Genomic DNA, 17462 nt, shown 5'->3' with positions numbered 1-17462 from the left:
GAAATATTCACCAAAATACAATGATATGTTGATCTGGGGAAGATAGGAGCAAAATTAAATCATTTGTTAAATATATGTGAAAAGGGACTTAAAAAACAGAAAGACAAGTGTAAAAGTACTAAACTAGATGATAGAAGTGCTTATTTGAATCCAGAAGCTTAGATATGAATCCAAAATCTGCTAAGATATTCAGCAGATTTTGTAAGCATTTTGTAGCTTTTTCTATTTTTAAAATGGTCGTTATGATTTCTCTATAGCTTGTGGCACAGGATTAGAGAAAGTTACTACATTGAAAGCACTAAATCAAAATAAATTGATGATTTTCAGTGTTGGAAGAGTTGTGTATAAACTAATACTAAGCAGTCTAGGGTGCCTTTAAATTATCTGCATCATCTTTACTCATAAAATGAAGATGAGAGAGTTTCATTCAATCATAGTATATTCAGAAAAAGTTCACTGTCTCAGGAAAGGTTACCAGCTTAAAGCATTTCTTTAATAATAGAAATGATGTGCTAATATATTTCTGATTTATATGAATCAAGAAATTAAAGAAAAATAAAAAGAATATTTTTAATATGTATTCACTCTTGCCCCAAAGATATGATGCTCTGATTTTTAATTTTGATGTCTGATTACAACAATCTAAAAGTTAGAAGAGAATCAATCAGTTAACTCACTCAGTGCATGGGACACACAGCACCCTCCAATCTTAAGACCCAGACAAGTCTTCATGTCTGAAAAGCTGGTGAATGTTATACAAAGTGAATAGCTTAGCTTACCCAATGTGAGTTGCTTAAATTAATTCAGTTTCAAATCTGTGGGTCACACAATGCGTTTACCAGTCTGTCTATCATCATTTATCTCCTTCATTTCACTTTTCTATTCTTTTGGGTGTTTTTTAATTTGGACATTTCATGTGAATCATTGAAAGCCCTTATAAATAATTTTGGTACATTTAATCACTATACTTTAATAAAATAAATGTTTAAAAATAATATTTTTGGTACAATGCAAAAGTGAACTGATATTAAATTAAGACAGAGTACAGTAATGAGTGGCAGTCTTAAAACCCATGTTCTAAACGTATGTTAACTGGTAAAATTTATGAACCAAAATGAAATTGTAGGAATAGACTTAATCAGTACAAAGAAGCTTATTGAATAATCAAATACTATTAATGACACCAATCACCTTTCCCATAGTAAAGACTTAAATGGATGTTATAGTCCCTCTTTCTCTCTGGGTTGATCTTACCCGACTCTGAGATCATATTTCTGGACCACAAATCTGAACACCTGACAGTGCGGAGTCACTCCTTTGCCCTCCCTGAGCCAGGATGTCTCTGAGTATTCCCCAGCTGCATGTACATTTTAATGGAAAAATATTACAATCACAAAAATATAAAAAGAAGTAATAACCAAGGACTGAACTATTATAAAGCAATAAAAAGGGGAGATTTAGAATAATAAAAACATAGTAGTTTTTTTTTTTTTCTATACATTCTTTTCAGCTTCTCTGATAGCTCAGTTGGTAAAGAATCTCCAATGCAGGAGACCCTGGTTTGATTCCTGGGTAGGGAAGAGCCACTGGAGAAGGGATAGGCTACCCATTCTAGTACTTGGGCTTCCCTCATGGCTCAGTTGGTAAATAATCCACCTAGAATGCAGGAGACCTGGGTTCAATCCCTGGGTTGGGAAGATCCCCTGGAGAAGGGAAAGGCTACCCACTCCAGTATTCTGGAGAGTTCCATGGACTGTATAGTCCATGGGGCGGCAAAGAGTCAGACATGACCAAACAACTTTCACTTTCTTTAAACATTCTTTTAAATTTTCTCAAGAATGCTACAAAGGAGAGGTTATTAACTAGAGACATACAGTGAAGTTCAGAGAGTAGAAACAGCCCAAGATCGGTGTTAAATTGCTATGTTCCTGGCTGCAAGGTCATGTTGTTTCCATTACATACAGGGTTTTATGTTATATTTACCAAAGAATGATGAATCTGAATTTAAGTGTTTGGGTCAAATTTGAAGCATAATTTATTTTACATTAGAAGACCTTAAACACATATGACTAAATTTTCTACCCAGTGTGTGTTCACTGTGAATCTACTGTCAATTCCTGCATCTACAATGTAGATTTACCCAGAAAATAAATTTACTGTTGAGGAATTCCCTCTCAAGACTTTGCCAGTGACAATGAGTTTGATGGCTTTTCGAAACCAAGGATAAAAGAACGCATAAATCAAGGGGTTCATAGCTGAGTTATAATAAGCAATCCAAAGCAGTATTTCATAAACATATGTGGGAGTGATGAAGCCTAGGAAGGCATCACTGATGGCATCCAGGAAGTAAGGCAGCTAGGAGACCAGAAACGCTAGCACTGCGACGCCCAGTGTTCTCGCTGCCTTTCTCTCCCTCTTGGCCACTCTGTCTTGGTAGCTCTTTGAGCATCGCCCAGTCTTACTCCTCAGATTCTCAATTTTTCTAGCCTGTTGTTTAGCGATGAGGAAAATATTGGAGTAAAGAACTATCATCACAAGGGTGGGAATGAAGAATAAAATGAAATTCACTAATACCCAACTTTGATTCACTGCAAATTGACAGCCTCCCACACAGGTGAGAGCACTTACTAGATCTTCCAGTCCAGCTCCATTTGCTCCTGTGCCAAGAAGGAAAAAGAATAAATAATCAAAAAGAGCCAGGAGAAGGCAATACACATGCCAGAAACAGACATAGTGAACCTAGTTGGATAGACCAGGGGATCAGTGATCGCAATATACCTGTCCAGAGAGATAAAGCACAAGTGGTAGATGGAAGTGTAACAGAATGACCCATCAAAACAAGTGTGAAATTTACAGTAACTTTCCCCAAAGTACCAGCAGCTCTCCACGGACCTCACCGTGCTGAAGGGCATCACAGTCACTCCCACCAAGAAGTCTGCACAGGCCAGGGAGGCAATCAAGCAATTGGTTGGAGAATGCAGCTGCTTGAAGTGAAGAATGAAAATCATTACCAAGAGGTTTCCAAATATAGCCAGCACAGCTCCAAAGCTGAACACTGTGTACAGGATGAGGCGGGGACCTGGTGAGTAGGGGGTTTTCACACAGGATCCATTCAGGTGCTCGTAGCAGAGCTGCACAGCTGCAACAGTGGATGAGCTGCTGTTCATGGTGCTGCTGTAGATAGCACGTAAACATCCAGAGAAGTTCCTCCCTTTTTCAATCAAATAAAATAGAACAAAAGATCTTTGAACCAGTTATTTCTGTTATAATTACCAAACATTATCGTGTGACCTGTCATGTATTTATGTTAGTTTAATCTCTGAACATATTAAATAACTGTATATTGAATTTGAATGTATTTTAATTATAGAATATAAAGTATTATTTTTATACTAAAAATGTACTATGAAATAATATTCTAAATTGAATAATAATTTAACTTAAATCTGTTGCAAATTTTCTTTTCCCACAAAAGATGTCTTACCTTACAATTTAACAACAATCTTTTATTACATGGCTGATGTTTGGGTGAGTATTCCTCTTTGTCAAAGTTATCATGGTGCGTATTGATTTGTTATTCATTCATTACATTTTAGGTAAGCCTATATAATGCCAGTGGTAAAACTCCTGCCTGCCAATGCAGGAGATGCAAAAGACGCAGGTTATCTTTTACTACTCACCTCCAAACTATCTAACAAGTTAATGCCAAATCCCCCCAGGAAGCACAGCCAAATCCCATATCCAAAATCATCTACAGTGGAGTCCCTATGGTGCAAGGTGTGAAGAAGAAGAAGTTCACACTTTTAATCTCCAATTAAAATTTATTGTTTGATGTAGAATAGCATGGATACAAAACCCAAGGAAATACAATGAACACTCTCACTCATAATGAAGCAGAAAATAAACAAAATTAACAGCATATAAAGAGATGATACATCTTGATTACAGTCTATGCCAAGAATGGAAGTTTGCTTTAACAATTGAAAATCTATTACTATAATTCACCATTTTAACAAATTTAAATTGTATGATCGTCCAATGAAATACAAAATTCCATCTATTTCAAAATTTATTCATTGCTAAAGGGAAAAAGTCTTAGCTAAGTAAAAATATGAGATCTTTTTATCTGAAGATGTCTACACAAAAAACCTATTGCACAGGATATACTGCAGACAGATATTTAAGAAATTCCCTTTAAGATAAATAAAAACTCAGAGACACTTCAGTAGGAGAAAATTTATGAGCTGTAAGGCATGCAAGATATCTGTAAATTCAAATGCATTCCAGTCATTCATGTATATTACATTTATATTTGCTTATTTATTGTATAGACCTTGTCAAGAAAATGAGAGTTATCAAGGGAATAGTTCATGCAAAGATGGGCACAATAAAGGACAGAAATGGTAATGACCTAATAGAAGCAAAAGAAATTAAGAAGAGGTGGCAAGAATACACAGAAGTGTACAAAAAAGGTCTTAGAGACAAAGATAACCATGATGGTGTGGTCATTCATCTAGAGCCAGACATCCTGGAGTGTGAAGTCAGATGGGCCTTAGGAAGCATTACTATGAACAAAACTAGTGGAGGTGATGGAATTCCAGCTGAGCTATTTCATATCTTAAAAGATGATGCTGTGAAAGTGCTATACTCAATAGGCCAGGAAATTTGGAAAACTCAACAGTGGCCACAGGACTGGAAAAGGTCAGTTTTCATTCCAGTCCCAAAGAAGGACAATGCCAAAAAGGTTCAAACTACTTTACAATTGTGCTTATTTCACATGCTAGTAAGGTAATGCTCAAAGCTCTCCAAGCTAAGCTTCAACGGTGAACTGAGAACTTCCAGAGGCACAAGCGGGATTTAGAAAAGGCAGAGGAACTAGAGATCAAATTGCCATCATCCTTTGATTCAGTGAAAAAGCAATAGAATCCCAGAAAAACATCTGCTTCATTGACTTTGCTAAAGCATTTGATTGTGTGGATCACAACAAACTGTGGGAAATTGTTCAAGAGATGGGAATACCAGACCACCTTACCTGCCTCCTGAGAAGTGCTGTATGAGAAGCCCTCCTTCAAGAAGCAACAATTAAAACTAGACATGAAACAATGGACTGGTTCAAAACTGGGAAAACAGTACATTAAGGCTGTATATTGTCACCCTGCTTACTTAACTTCTATGCAGAGTATATCATGCAAAATGCTGGGCTGGATAAAGCGCAAGCTGGAATCAAGATTGCCAGGAGCAATATCAATAACTTCAGATATGCAGATGACACCACCCTAGGGGCAGGAAGTGAGGAGGAGGTGAAAGGTGAAAGACAAGAGTAAAATATCTGGCTTACAACTCAACATTCAAAAGACTAAGTTCATGGCCTCCAGTCCCATCACTTCATGGCAAATAGAGGGGAAAAAATGGAAACAGTGACAGACTTGATTTTCTTTAGCTTCAGAATCACTATGGATGATGTCTGCAGCCATGAAATTTAAAAATGCTTATTCCTGGGAAGAAAAGCTATGACAAACTTAGCATATTAGAAGCAGAGATATTACTTTGCCGACAAAGGTCCATATAGTCAAAGCTATGGTTTTTCCAGTAGTCATGTATGGATGTGAGAGTTGGACCATAAAGAAGGCTGAGCCTGAAGAATTTATGTTTTCAAATTGTGGTGCTGGAGAAGAATCTTGAGAATCCCTTGCACAGCAAGAAGATCAAACCAGTCAATCCTAAAGGAAATCAATCCTGAATATTCATTGAAAGGACTAATGCTAAAGCTCCAATATTTTGGCCTCCTGATGCAAAGAGCTGACTCATTGGAAAAGACCCTGATGCTGGGAAAAATTGAGGGCAGGAGGAGAAGGGGAAGATAAGAGGATGAGATGGTTAGATAAGACCACCAACTCAATGGATAAGAGTTTGAGCAAACTCAGGGAGACAGTGAGGGACAGGGAAGCCTGGTGAACCACTCTCCATGGGGGGTCACAAAGAGCTGGACATGACTTAGCGACTGAACAACAACAGCAATAAAACAATGTTTATAAAATGTGATAATATTGGACCATTTTGTCCTTTACTGGACTCCAAAGAGATTGCTTCTAAATTTTCATCTCTCAGTGTGTGCTGAATTTCAGTGATAGATATGTTTTTATCATTTTAAAGAAGGAAACAATGAGCAATCAAAACTTTGAATAGAACTCAGGCAAGATCAAAGAGCTTCATTCTCATACTTAGTATTAACATGATCTGGTGTCTTTGTTACTTTCTCTTGAGTAATAATATGATAGAGTCACACCTACCTACTTATGGAGAAGGAAATGGTAACCCACTTCAGTGTTCTTGCCTGGAGAATCCCAGGGATGGGGGAGCCTGGTGGGCTGCCATCTGTGGGGTCACACAGAGTCGGACACAACTGAAGAGACTTAACAGCCTACCTACTAATGAATTTTCCTGGAATCATTTTGCCAGCTCTAATTCAGTCATCTAAGGCTAAGGAGGTTATAATACGGTACCAACAAAGCATTACATGCTTGTGTAATTAGAAAGCCTTGATCAGCCAACCTGGGTAGTCATATTTAGGAAAGACTATCTTGGAGTGATCTTCCCTGTGGCTCAGATGGTAAAAAATCTGCCTACAATTCAGGAGACCTGGGTTTGATCCCCAGGTCAGGAATATGCTCTGGAGAAGGAAATGGCAATTCACTTCAGTGTTCTTGCCTGGAGAATCCCATGGACAGAGGAGCCTGGCAGGCTACAGTTCATGGGGTTGCAAAGAGTCAGACACGACTGAGCAACTAACACTGCTACTGCTATCCTGGAGTGAATGCAAGAATCTGCTCTTTTGTTTTCTTTTTCTTTTGTTGAGTTCCACATACTCACTACATGCTCAAAAGAAATTTCATATTCAGAATTGTATTAGAGATTTTGGTATTGTACCTAACAATAGAATATTCTCCCTACCCACAGGAAGTATTTTAAAAATCTTTAATTTTCCTCTGATCTGACTATCTATAATTTAATTTAGTAACAGTGTAATTCTGTGTGACATTTATTGAATGGAACTATTATCTGACTCTTTCATTAATTTTTTCAATGTTCTCTATGCTCTAAAAATAGGAAGATGTCCTTTTTTAAAATCTGCTGCAGTTAATCTGATGTATTGAGGATAGTAAGTGATAACATGAAAATGTACTTATTTTTATCATGCTACTGCTCTACTTGATTCCCTCTTTTTCCAAGCCCAGTCTTCCATTTATGGAAATTAATCCAACAGTCCCAAACTAATCCTTCCTTCTATTTGCCTACTTTTGCCTACACAAGTCCTAACATGCTTGGGGATTCCTCAAAAGTCCTTCCTACTGAAAAATAAGGTTGTTTTAACACTTTTTAACCCGAAGGCCATGGGACCATATGTGGGTGAGAAGACAATATTATAGGAATGACCAAATAGCATGTGCCAGCCTTGTGATGGCAACTCATCCTCTGCTCACAGGAGTTAGATCTGCGATATCCTTCTGAGTCTCAAAAACTATATTTTAAAATGAATTGTCCATACTACCCACAAAATTATTTTCCTTGAGGAAAATACTAGATAAAATACATTTTTTTAATCCTTAGCTATCCTTGCACAGGTACTTAGTGAAGTGAAGTTGCTCAGTCGTGTCCGACTCTTTGTGACCCCATGGACTGTAGCCTACCAGGCTCTTCTGTCCATGGGATTTTCCAGGCAATAGTCCTGGAGTGGATTGCCATTTCCTTCTCCAGGAGATCTTCTCAACCCAGGGATTGAATCCGGGTCTACCGCATTATAGACAGACGCTTTACCATCTGAGCCACTTACTTGTATATAATTAATGTTCAGTATTTGTTTGAAAACAATGAAAAGGGTCAATGAAAACCAATGAGAAAAAATTACTTCAAATGAATGACAAGACAGAAAAATCCAAAAGAAAAAGACCTACATACCACTACTTATACTACAATGGTTTCATTATACAAAATACACTGGACTTTCGCAATGGCTCAGCAGATAAAGAATCTGCCTGCAATACAGGAGACACAGGAGATATGGGTCATAGATTTATACATTGTTTATGCTTTTTCTAATATTAGGGTTTTTTGCAGCAAAAGCAAAAAATTTTTGATCCTACAACATCCTGGAGAAGTAAATACAGAGTACACTTAGGTGAGGAAACTGCTGAGAAAAAAATGAGAATGTGAATTACACATTATTTTCAAGTGAGAGAAATTGATGCAGAAATGGTCCCTGCTAGAGATAATAGATAATTTTTTCACATGCAGACTTTATATTAGCTAACAATCATTGTATCAGCTTTTTGGGTAAATTTTTCCCACAATTTCTACTTCTTTATAATGTCTGTAACTAATATCTGATTTCAAAGCAGAATTACTGTTTCCACAATACTAAAATTGAACATTCTAAGATTCTTCCCAGCTGTTAAGCAGGAGGGGCTTACCTGCTGCTCCAAAAGCTCCAGGAAGATACAGAGGAGATAGAGTCTCAGGAGAGCAGTAAATAAACAGACCCTTAGATAATGTCCTCAAGCCTGGACTGTCTGATATGGGCTGAATCAGGTCCTCTCATCCCCAATTCATATGTTGAATTCCTAACTCTCAGTATTTTGCAATATAACTATATTTGGAGACAAGATCTTTAAAAAGTTAATTAAGCTAAAATGAGTTTTTAATCCTATATGACTGGTATTCTTAGAAGAGTAGATTAGGATGCAGACTCACATGTAGCAAGGACCATAAGAGGCCACAGAAAGAAGACAGGCATCTGCAATCCAAGGAGAGGGGTCCTCTGAGCAAACGAACTCTTGCTGACACATTGATCTTGGAAGTCTAACCTCTACATTTCTAAGTGGGAGAAATAATTTCTGTCGACTGAGCCACCCCACCTGTGATACTTTGCTATGACAGCCCTAGAAAATGAAATAATGTTGCAGAAGACTGACAAAGAAGGACCATTGAAAGACAAATGAAAGTTGAGCCTAAATGAGAAAATGATTACAGATTGGAGAACTAAAAATGAGATTCAGGATTCACAGAAATGGATATATGGTACATATAGTATACATATACATATAGTATAACAAGTACATATAGTAAGGATGTGTACAAAGCATCAAGACCGATGATACAAGTAAACCACTTAATCATTTATTACTTTGTTAAATCACTTCAGTTGTGTCCAACTCTTGCTGAGCCTATGAACTGTAGCCCCCCAGGCTCCTCTGTCCATGGAATTCTCCAAACAAGAATACTGGAGTGGGCTGCCAGGCCCTCCTCAAGGCCATGCCTTTATTACCTAGTGCAATAAATATCTTTATTATATGATCAAGGCACCTGTCTGTGACTTTGCTCCTGGATAATTTGAAATATATATATATGTATATTTCCCCAATTTTGGAAGGCTTTATTCATTTTTTGTATCTAATTTCACCATAAATTCATAATATTAAAAATAGCCCTAAATTTTTCATCTTAGTGCTTTCATTTACTCTGAAAATAAGCTAGTGGTTGGTGAACTATCCTTAAAAAGTCCCCCACTTAAAATAGCTTTCAAGGCTTTCCTAAACCAAGAGTAAAATAAAGTATAAATCAAAGTGTTCATGGCTGAGTTATAGTAGGAACCCCAACAGCAAATCTCATAAATATAGGGAGGGTTTATGAAACCCATAAAGGCACCAATTAATATATCAATTGTATATGGTAACCATGAAATCATAAATGCTACTACTGTGATCCCCGATGTTTTAGCTGCTTTTCTGTCTCTCTTGGCCACTCTGGATTTGTAACTCTCTGATTCTGCTTTGCTATCAGTATTTTCAATTTTTAGAGCTTGTTGTTTACTATTTAAAAAATCTTGCCATAAAGAATCATAACAACGGTAGGTATAAAAAATAACAAAACACTTATCAAAACCCATATACAGTTGAGAGCACTTACTAATTCCTCCATCCCATCATCACTGACACCTGTGTAGGACACAGCTCTGCTGTACACAAGGGGCAGAATCCAGGAGATGCTGATGCATACCCCTGACACAGACACCTTAAACTTGGTGGGATAGACCAGGGGGTCAGTAACAGCAACGTACCTGTCAATGAAGATGAAGGACAGGTGGAAAAGAGAAGAGTAACAAAATACCACATCACAGGGACTCTGAAGCACACAAAATCTGGCTCTAAAGTACCAGCACCTCTCCACGGACCTGACCATGATGAAGGGCATCACGGTCACTTCGCACAGGCCAGAGAGGTGATCAATAAATTGGCTAGAGAATGCAGATGCTTGAAGTGAAGAACTGAAGTCATCACCAAGTTTCCAGAGATAGCCAGTAAAGACCCAAAGGAGATTTAATACAAGATCTGTTCACATTCTCATGGCAGAGCTGCACGGTTTCAGGTTGGAAAAGATTGCTGACCATGGTTCTGCAGTTGGATGCTTGCTTTGTTTCTGCTTTTCAGAAATATGGCCTTCAATTCTGAAAATTTAAAAAAATAAAATAAAATAAAACTGCATACTTGAGTACTACTTTTAAAAACTGTCTAATATTTCATCCTTTTCCCATTTTGTTATGAAGAGAAACTAAAAGAATTTTTAAAACTCAGAAATACATTCTTTCTATGTTTACATAATATTTCTATACTTCTATCTCCTAGATAGTTAACCCTAAGCAAATCTAGTATGATTTTTCATCAGTCCAGAAAACACATTGCCTCATAATTGAAGAAATTTAATTACTTGGTCCTTTATACCTGTGGATTTCTTCCTTACGAAGGATATGTGTGCATGCTTAGTTGCTCAGTCAATCAATTGTGTCAACTTTTAATGACCTCATGTCCTGTAGCCCCCCAGGCTCCTCTAACCATGGCATTTTTCAGGCAAAAATACTGGAATGAGTTGCAATTTCCTACTCCAGGGGATCTTCCCGACCCAGGGAATGAACTCATGTCTCCTTCATCTCCAGCATTGGCAGGCAGATTCTTTACCACTGAGCCACCTGGGAAGCCCCCTTATAAAGGATAATCACATGCAACAATTGCATGTTTAAAAAGTCACATCTTGATAGACTTCCACCTTCACATCTGAGAAGTTAACACCCAGGATGCTTTAAGAAGCCAGCCAATAAACTTGGCCTATGATAAATTCCTCACAAGCAATCCCTGTAGTGTAAGGTATGACTCATGAAAGGAAACTTACTTTAGATCATTACAATTAAAAAGTTCTACAGAACACATTTCTCTGAGCCCTGTTACCTTATCAAAATCCTTACAATTTTCACAACAGAGAAATTTCTTTTAATTCAACTGTTCGGAAATAGCCTTATCCTGTATTTGACAATAATGTTACCTATTGACTATTTATAAGACTGGCTGCACAATTTTCAGGGTTGGGCAAAATAAAAATGTGGAGATCTTTATTCAAAAACATGAAAAATAGTGCCCTCAAAGTATCAAGCTTTTCCCCTTCTCTGCAGTTTCTCTCACCTGCCAAGATGTTTGATTTTTGCTATGGAATGCCTCTCTCTCGGACATGGAGATATTAGCAGGGCAAGTGCAGGTCCTCAAAGGTGCCTGGAGACCCTGCCCTGTGACTCAGTGATCCAACCACTACCAGGCTCCCCCTCCCACCAACCGCTGAAATAATAGTGCAGGCTCAGGTTGGAGTGAGGAAGCTGATCCAGGTATCTGCCCTTCTCCTGGGCCTGCCACCTCAACCAAAGGCAGATAGACAACCCCCTGAGATGGCAGCCTCCAAATCAGGAACCACACAGTACCTGAACTGGTGAAGGAGGGGCTTGGACTCCCTGAATCTCTTAGGTAACATGCTGTGCCCTACCAGCCTGAGATGGGATAACACTTGTCATGCTTGCCCTGAGATTGCTCAGTGCACACCTGACCACAACCTTCCCCGCATCATATCCAGTCCTCATATAGGATGGAGGAGTGAGTGGCAGTGCTAGTAAGTCTGGGTGAGGAAGGAAAGGCTGAACTGGGCCCAAAGAGCCAGGGGTAGGGGATCATGTGGATGAGAATCCCTCCCATGAAAACAATTATTCAATTAATCATCTACCAAATTCTTCTGGGGAGTACTAGCATTTATTTTCTTTCAATTCTCAAATATAACTTGATTTCTTCCCACTCTTATTTAGTAACCTTGCCTCCCCCCTTTTTTGATAATATAACATATAGAATTTAAAGACTGAGAGGGTGGAGAGGTTTGGAGAGAAGAAGCAAGAATCAAGGATGATTCCAGAGGAGAAGAGAAGAGGAGAATCAAGGATGATTCCAGAGGAGAGGAGAAGCAAGAATCAAGGATGGTTCCAGGCTTTTAGCTTGCCAACAAGAAAGATGCAATAGGATAAAGAGTACACTAGGGAGAAAGATGATGGGTTAAGTTGGGATTGGCCAGAGGGACATAAAACTGAGGTTCTTTAGTGAGTGGTTTAGCCTATAAATTTTTAGCTCAGAAAAGAAACTTTGCCTGATATGATCACATGAAATTCTTCAGCATACTCGTGTTTTAAGAAGTAAATGTGATTGCCTGCTATACACCTGCCATAAAGCCTAAGATATATATCTGATACTCAATAAACATTTGTTGACCAGTTTGGAAGGTATATAGTGAAAATAGAAAGAACTGGATGTGCACCAACTTCAAAGTTATGCCTGCAAATAAATACAGATGAGAAAAGATGAAAAAGTGGTCCCACAGCCTCCCATGGGATGAAAGTGGTTCGTGAAGGAGAGAATACCGAGAGTGTCAAAGGTTAGTGACAGGTCAGGTTAAATAAAAACTGAGAATTGTTTGTTGTCATTAAAAACTGGATCACTGCTGAACATGATTCTACCTCTTCTGGTGGAATATTAGAGATAGACTCCAAATTGCAGCAGATTGAGAATTAATGGGAATGAGTTGGGAAGACAAAGACACCATGAGCAACGGCTGATATTTTCATGTTAATTATAAAGAAGAAAAGAGACATGAATTTCTATTGGGAAATATAGGTTCAGAGAATGCCATGTTGCTATTTAGATTCTGTTTTGATTTGATTCATGTTTATTTTGTTTGGGGATGCTAAAGTAGCTAATGAGGAATACGAGACCAAAGACTGAGCTCTGATCAGAAAAGTTTTACTGCCAAGCCGGGCACAAACAAGCACAGATCTAGTCCCTGGGAGACTAGAGTCAAGGGAGCAGAAATAGAGTTTTCTTAAAGCCAAGGGGCCATGAACTACCAATAATTAAGAAAGCAAAGTTCCTGAGTGCTGCTGATAGGGTAATGGAACATGGGTTCACTTGTTAAATAAGCACCAGCCTGGTTGGACCAGTACTCTTGCCTGGAAAATCCCATGGACGGAGGAGCCTGGTAGGCTGCAGTCCATGGGGTCGCTAAAAGTCGGACACGACTGAGCGACTTCACTTTCACTTTTAACTTTCATGCATCGCAGAAGGAAATGGCAACCCGCTCCAGTGTTCTTGCCTGGAGAATCCTGGGGATGGTGGAGCCTGGTGGGCTGCTGTCTATGGGGTCTCACAGAGTCCGACACGATTGAAGTGACTTAGCAGCAGCAGCAGCAGCAGAAGCCTGGTTGGAAATGTCTGCAAACCTACAAGGAGTGCTTGACTCAGGATTTGGGCCTTGTACTAGATTCCTATTGTTGCTATAACAAATCACCACAAACTTAGTGCTTTACAGCAACACAAGTTTATTATCTTATAGTTTCAGAGGCTAGAAATTTAATGGGTCTCATTGGACTAAACCAGGCATTGACAGTGCTGTCATCCAGTGGAAGTTCTACAGGAGAATCTGTCTCTTGTCCTTCCTGACGTCTAGAGGTCAATCGAGGAGCTTCCGTGGTGGCTCAGATGGTAAAGAATCTGCCTGCAATGCAGGAAGCCTGGGTTCAATCCCTGGGTCAAGAAGATCCACTGGAGAAGGGAATGGCAACCCACTCTAGTATTATTGCCTTGAGAATTCCATGGATAGAGGAACCTGGGAGCTACATACAGTCCAGTCCATGGAGTCAAAAAGAAATAGACACGACTAACCGGTGTGGCCTCTAGAGGTCACCTGCATTCCTTAGCCTGTAGTCCCTTTCTCCAAATAGGATGCTGCTGCTGCTAAGTCGCTTCAGTTATGTCCAACTCTGTGCGACCCCATAGGCGGCAGCCCACCAGGCTCCCCGCATCCCTGGGATTCTCCAGGCAAGAACACTGGAGTGGGTTGCCATTTCCTTCTCCAATGCATGAAAGTGAAAAGTGAAAGTGAAGTCACTCAGTCATGTCCCAGTCTTTGCAACCCCATGGACTGCAGCCTACCAGGCTCCTCTGTCCATGGGATTTTCCAGGCAAGAGGACTCAAGTGGGGTGCCATTGCCTTCTCTGCCAAACAGAATAGCATCTTCAAATCTCTGACTCTGACTCTTCCCTCATCTCCCATTTTCATTTTTAATGACCCTTGTGATTACATCGAGCTCACCTGGATAGTCAAAAATAATCTTGCCATCTCAAAATCCTTAACCATATCTACAAAGTCCACTTAGCCACATAAGGGCCTTGTCCAGTTCACTTCAGAGATTAAGCTATCACTTTGCAACAGCAAATAAGTGATGAAGTCAAGTCAAGTGAAGGCAACTGCAAAAGCCGACATCCACAGGTTCTGAGGATTAGTATTAATACGTTAAAAATCCCTTGATGGAATCCCTGTAGTGCAAGGTGTGAACCTGGAAGGTTATTCTCGAGTGATTATTAAGAGAGTTATTCTACAAAACAATCTTCACATTAAGTTAGATTATCATTATGTTTATTTGGCCAAAGACTTTTTTTCTTCTTAGACTTGAGCTTTTTCTCTAGTCACAGTCCTGCTGTGGCCACATTACTGGATTTTTTGTTACAAAGATATGACAGGTTACAAGCAGTGAGAATCAGTCCTTGGCTTTTTTTTCTCCAGTTAAGAATCATTTTTGTATCTGAAATGGATACCAACAAACAGAAAATGGAACACACATTGCGAGCAACTTGAGAAGGATGAATTATATTATGGGAAAGCATTAAAAATGCCATGGTATTTAGATACACCCTCCTTTCTGAGCTTCTACAACTATCAGTGCTGGTAGAGAAAAGATCATTCTCTTCTCAGGATGTTGTCACTGGGAGAAGATTGCAGTGTCTCTCCATCCACATGAGAAATGGGTGTAAATCCTCTGAATACTGCTGCTGTGAGATTCTCACAGACAGAAGACTTCACATTCCCATCTGTACTGGGCTCAATGCTATACACCACCTCCACAAAGAATGTGCCCATGTTCTAACCCCCAGAGCCAGATCTTCTTTGGGAAAGAAGCCTTCATGAGTTTAATAAGATGAGATCATCCTGTACTACATGGATGGGCACTAAATCCAAGAGCAGTGTCCTTAGACAAAAGTTGAGAAAGAGGAGAGAGAAGATGGCTTTGTGAAGATGGAGCCAGAGATTGGAACAATGCTGCTACAAGCCAAGGAATGCTTGGAGCCATCAGAAGATGGAAGAGACAGAGAATGAGTCTACCCAGAGCCATGGGAGGGGAGCATGGCCCTATCAGGGCCCTGTCAAGACTTCTAAAATCAGAGGTTTTGATTTCAGACCTCTAGTCTACAGGACTATGAGAGAATACATTTCTGTGAGAGAATAAAGCCAGCAAGATTGTGGTCATTTGTTACAGCAGTCCTAGAAAAGAAAACACTCTCCTGGGTACTTTCAATTTCAGTGGTAGAATGGTTGGTGAAGAAGAAATTTCAGCAAAAAATTAAGAAATGAAAATCAACACAATTGTTCAAAAAACCAGATTTCAGAGTTTTGAAAGCAAATTGTAAATAATGTGAGCTTTTATCGTCAGCCATTTAGCAGTCGTCAACCTTATATTGTAGGTATAATTTAACTCATTTTAAAAATAAAGTACATTTTAGAGGAGTTCTAGGTTCAAACCATGGGGCTTCCCTGGTAGCTCAGCTGGTAAAGAACCTGCCTGCAATGCAGGAGACCATGATTGTATCCCTGGGTCAGAAAGATCTCTTGGAGTAGGGATAAGCTTACTCCAGTATTCTTGGGCTTTCCCTGTGGCTCAGATGGTAAAGAATCTGCCTGTGATGCAGGAGACCTGGGTTTGATCCCTGGGTTGGGAAAATCCCCTGGAGAATGGAACGGCTACTCACGCCAGTATTCTTGCTTGGAGAATTCCATGGACAGAGGAGCCTGGCAGGCTACAGTCCTGGGGATGCAGAGTCTGACACGACTGAGCGAATTTCCCTTTCACTTCAGTTTCAGGTTCAAAACAAAATTGTGCAGAAGGTACAGAAATTTCCATGTGCAGCCTACCCCCATGGAAGCACGTCTTCCCCCACTTCAATATCCAGCCAATTTTGAAACTAGATAAGTTAATTTCAGTGACAGACACGAAAGAGGAATTCAGGTTCAGTCCAAACCCCGTGATCGTTTCATTCTCCTCACTATGCTGAATGTTAGAACCACCTCCACCAATAAGTCAGTCAAGGCCAGAGAGGTGATGAGGAACTTAGAGTGGACAGCTGTTTGAGATGAAACCAGTGAGTACAGCTCCTTATACTGTGGAGAGCTTTATTATCAATTGCATTATTATTGGAAGAGAACTTCTATAATTCTTCTCTCATTGTGTTTGATTTCTATTCTTTTTGTCATTTCTAAAAAGTAAGAGCTACAATACATGTGTTTGGTATAAGCTATATGAGGAAACCATCTTCTAAGCCAGAAAGACAGTGTCCCTAGAGAATGATTGTAGAGAACTTTGAATCAGAAAATGCCTGGATATGCGATCTTGGAAAACTTACCTGAACTCTCCTGGCATCAGATTGCTCAGCTCTGACCTGGGAGTAATAATATCCACCATAAAGAGTTGTGTGACTAGAGGTAAGGTAGGAAAGTATTTAACTTATGCTTAAACTGAATTACTATGTTATATTACCAATAACATAGAATAGTACAGGTTAGTATAGTATACAAGAGTTAGAAATATAATAAGCATTCAGTTCAGTTCAGTTCAGTCACTCAGTCGTGTTCAACTCTTTGTGACCCCATGAATTGCAGCACGCCAGGCCTCCCTGTCCATTACCAACTCTTGGAGTTCACTCAGACTCACATTCATCGAGTCAGTGATGCCATCCAGCCATCTCATCCTCCGTCGTCCCCTTCTCCTCCTGCCCCCACTCCCACCCAGCATCAAAGTCTTTTCCAATGAGTCAACTCTTCGCATGAGGTGGTCAAAGTACTGGAGTTTCAGCTTTAGCATCATTCCTTCCAAAGAAATCCCAGAGCTGATCTCCTTCAGAATGGACTGGTTGGATCTCCTTGCAGATCAAGGGACTCTCAAGAGTCTTCTCCAACACTACAGTTCAAAAGCATCAATTCTTCGGTGCTCAGCCATCTTC

General features: G+C 39.4%; 2 pseudogenes; both read right to left on the bottom strand.

The window, feature by feature from the left end:
• Nucleotides 1–2136: 2136 nt before the first annotated feature.
• LOC129659910 (trace amine-associated receptor 7a-like) lies at nt 2137–3176 on the bottom strand (annotated as a pseudogene).
• Nucleotides 3177–9511: 6335 nt separating this feature from the next.
• On the bottom strand, nt 9512–10444 carry LOC129619432 (trace amine-associated receptor 8-like; annotated as a pseudogene).
• Nucleotides 10445–17462: the final 7018 nt, after the last annotated feature.

Source organism: Bubalus kerabau, chromosome 9 (genome assembly GCF_029407905.1).
Source record: "Bubalus kerabau isolate K-KA32 ecotype Philippines breed swamp buffalo chromosome 9, PCC_UOA_SB_1v2, whole genome shotgun sequence".
Classification (NCBI taxonomy): domain Eukaryota; kingdom Metazoa; phylum Chordata; class Mammalia; order Artiodactyla; family Bovidae; genus Bubalus; species Bubalus kerabau.
The sequence above is the reverse complement of the archived record's forward strand: the minus strand, read 5'-3'. Positions and strand labels throughout refer to the sequence as shown.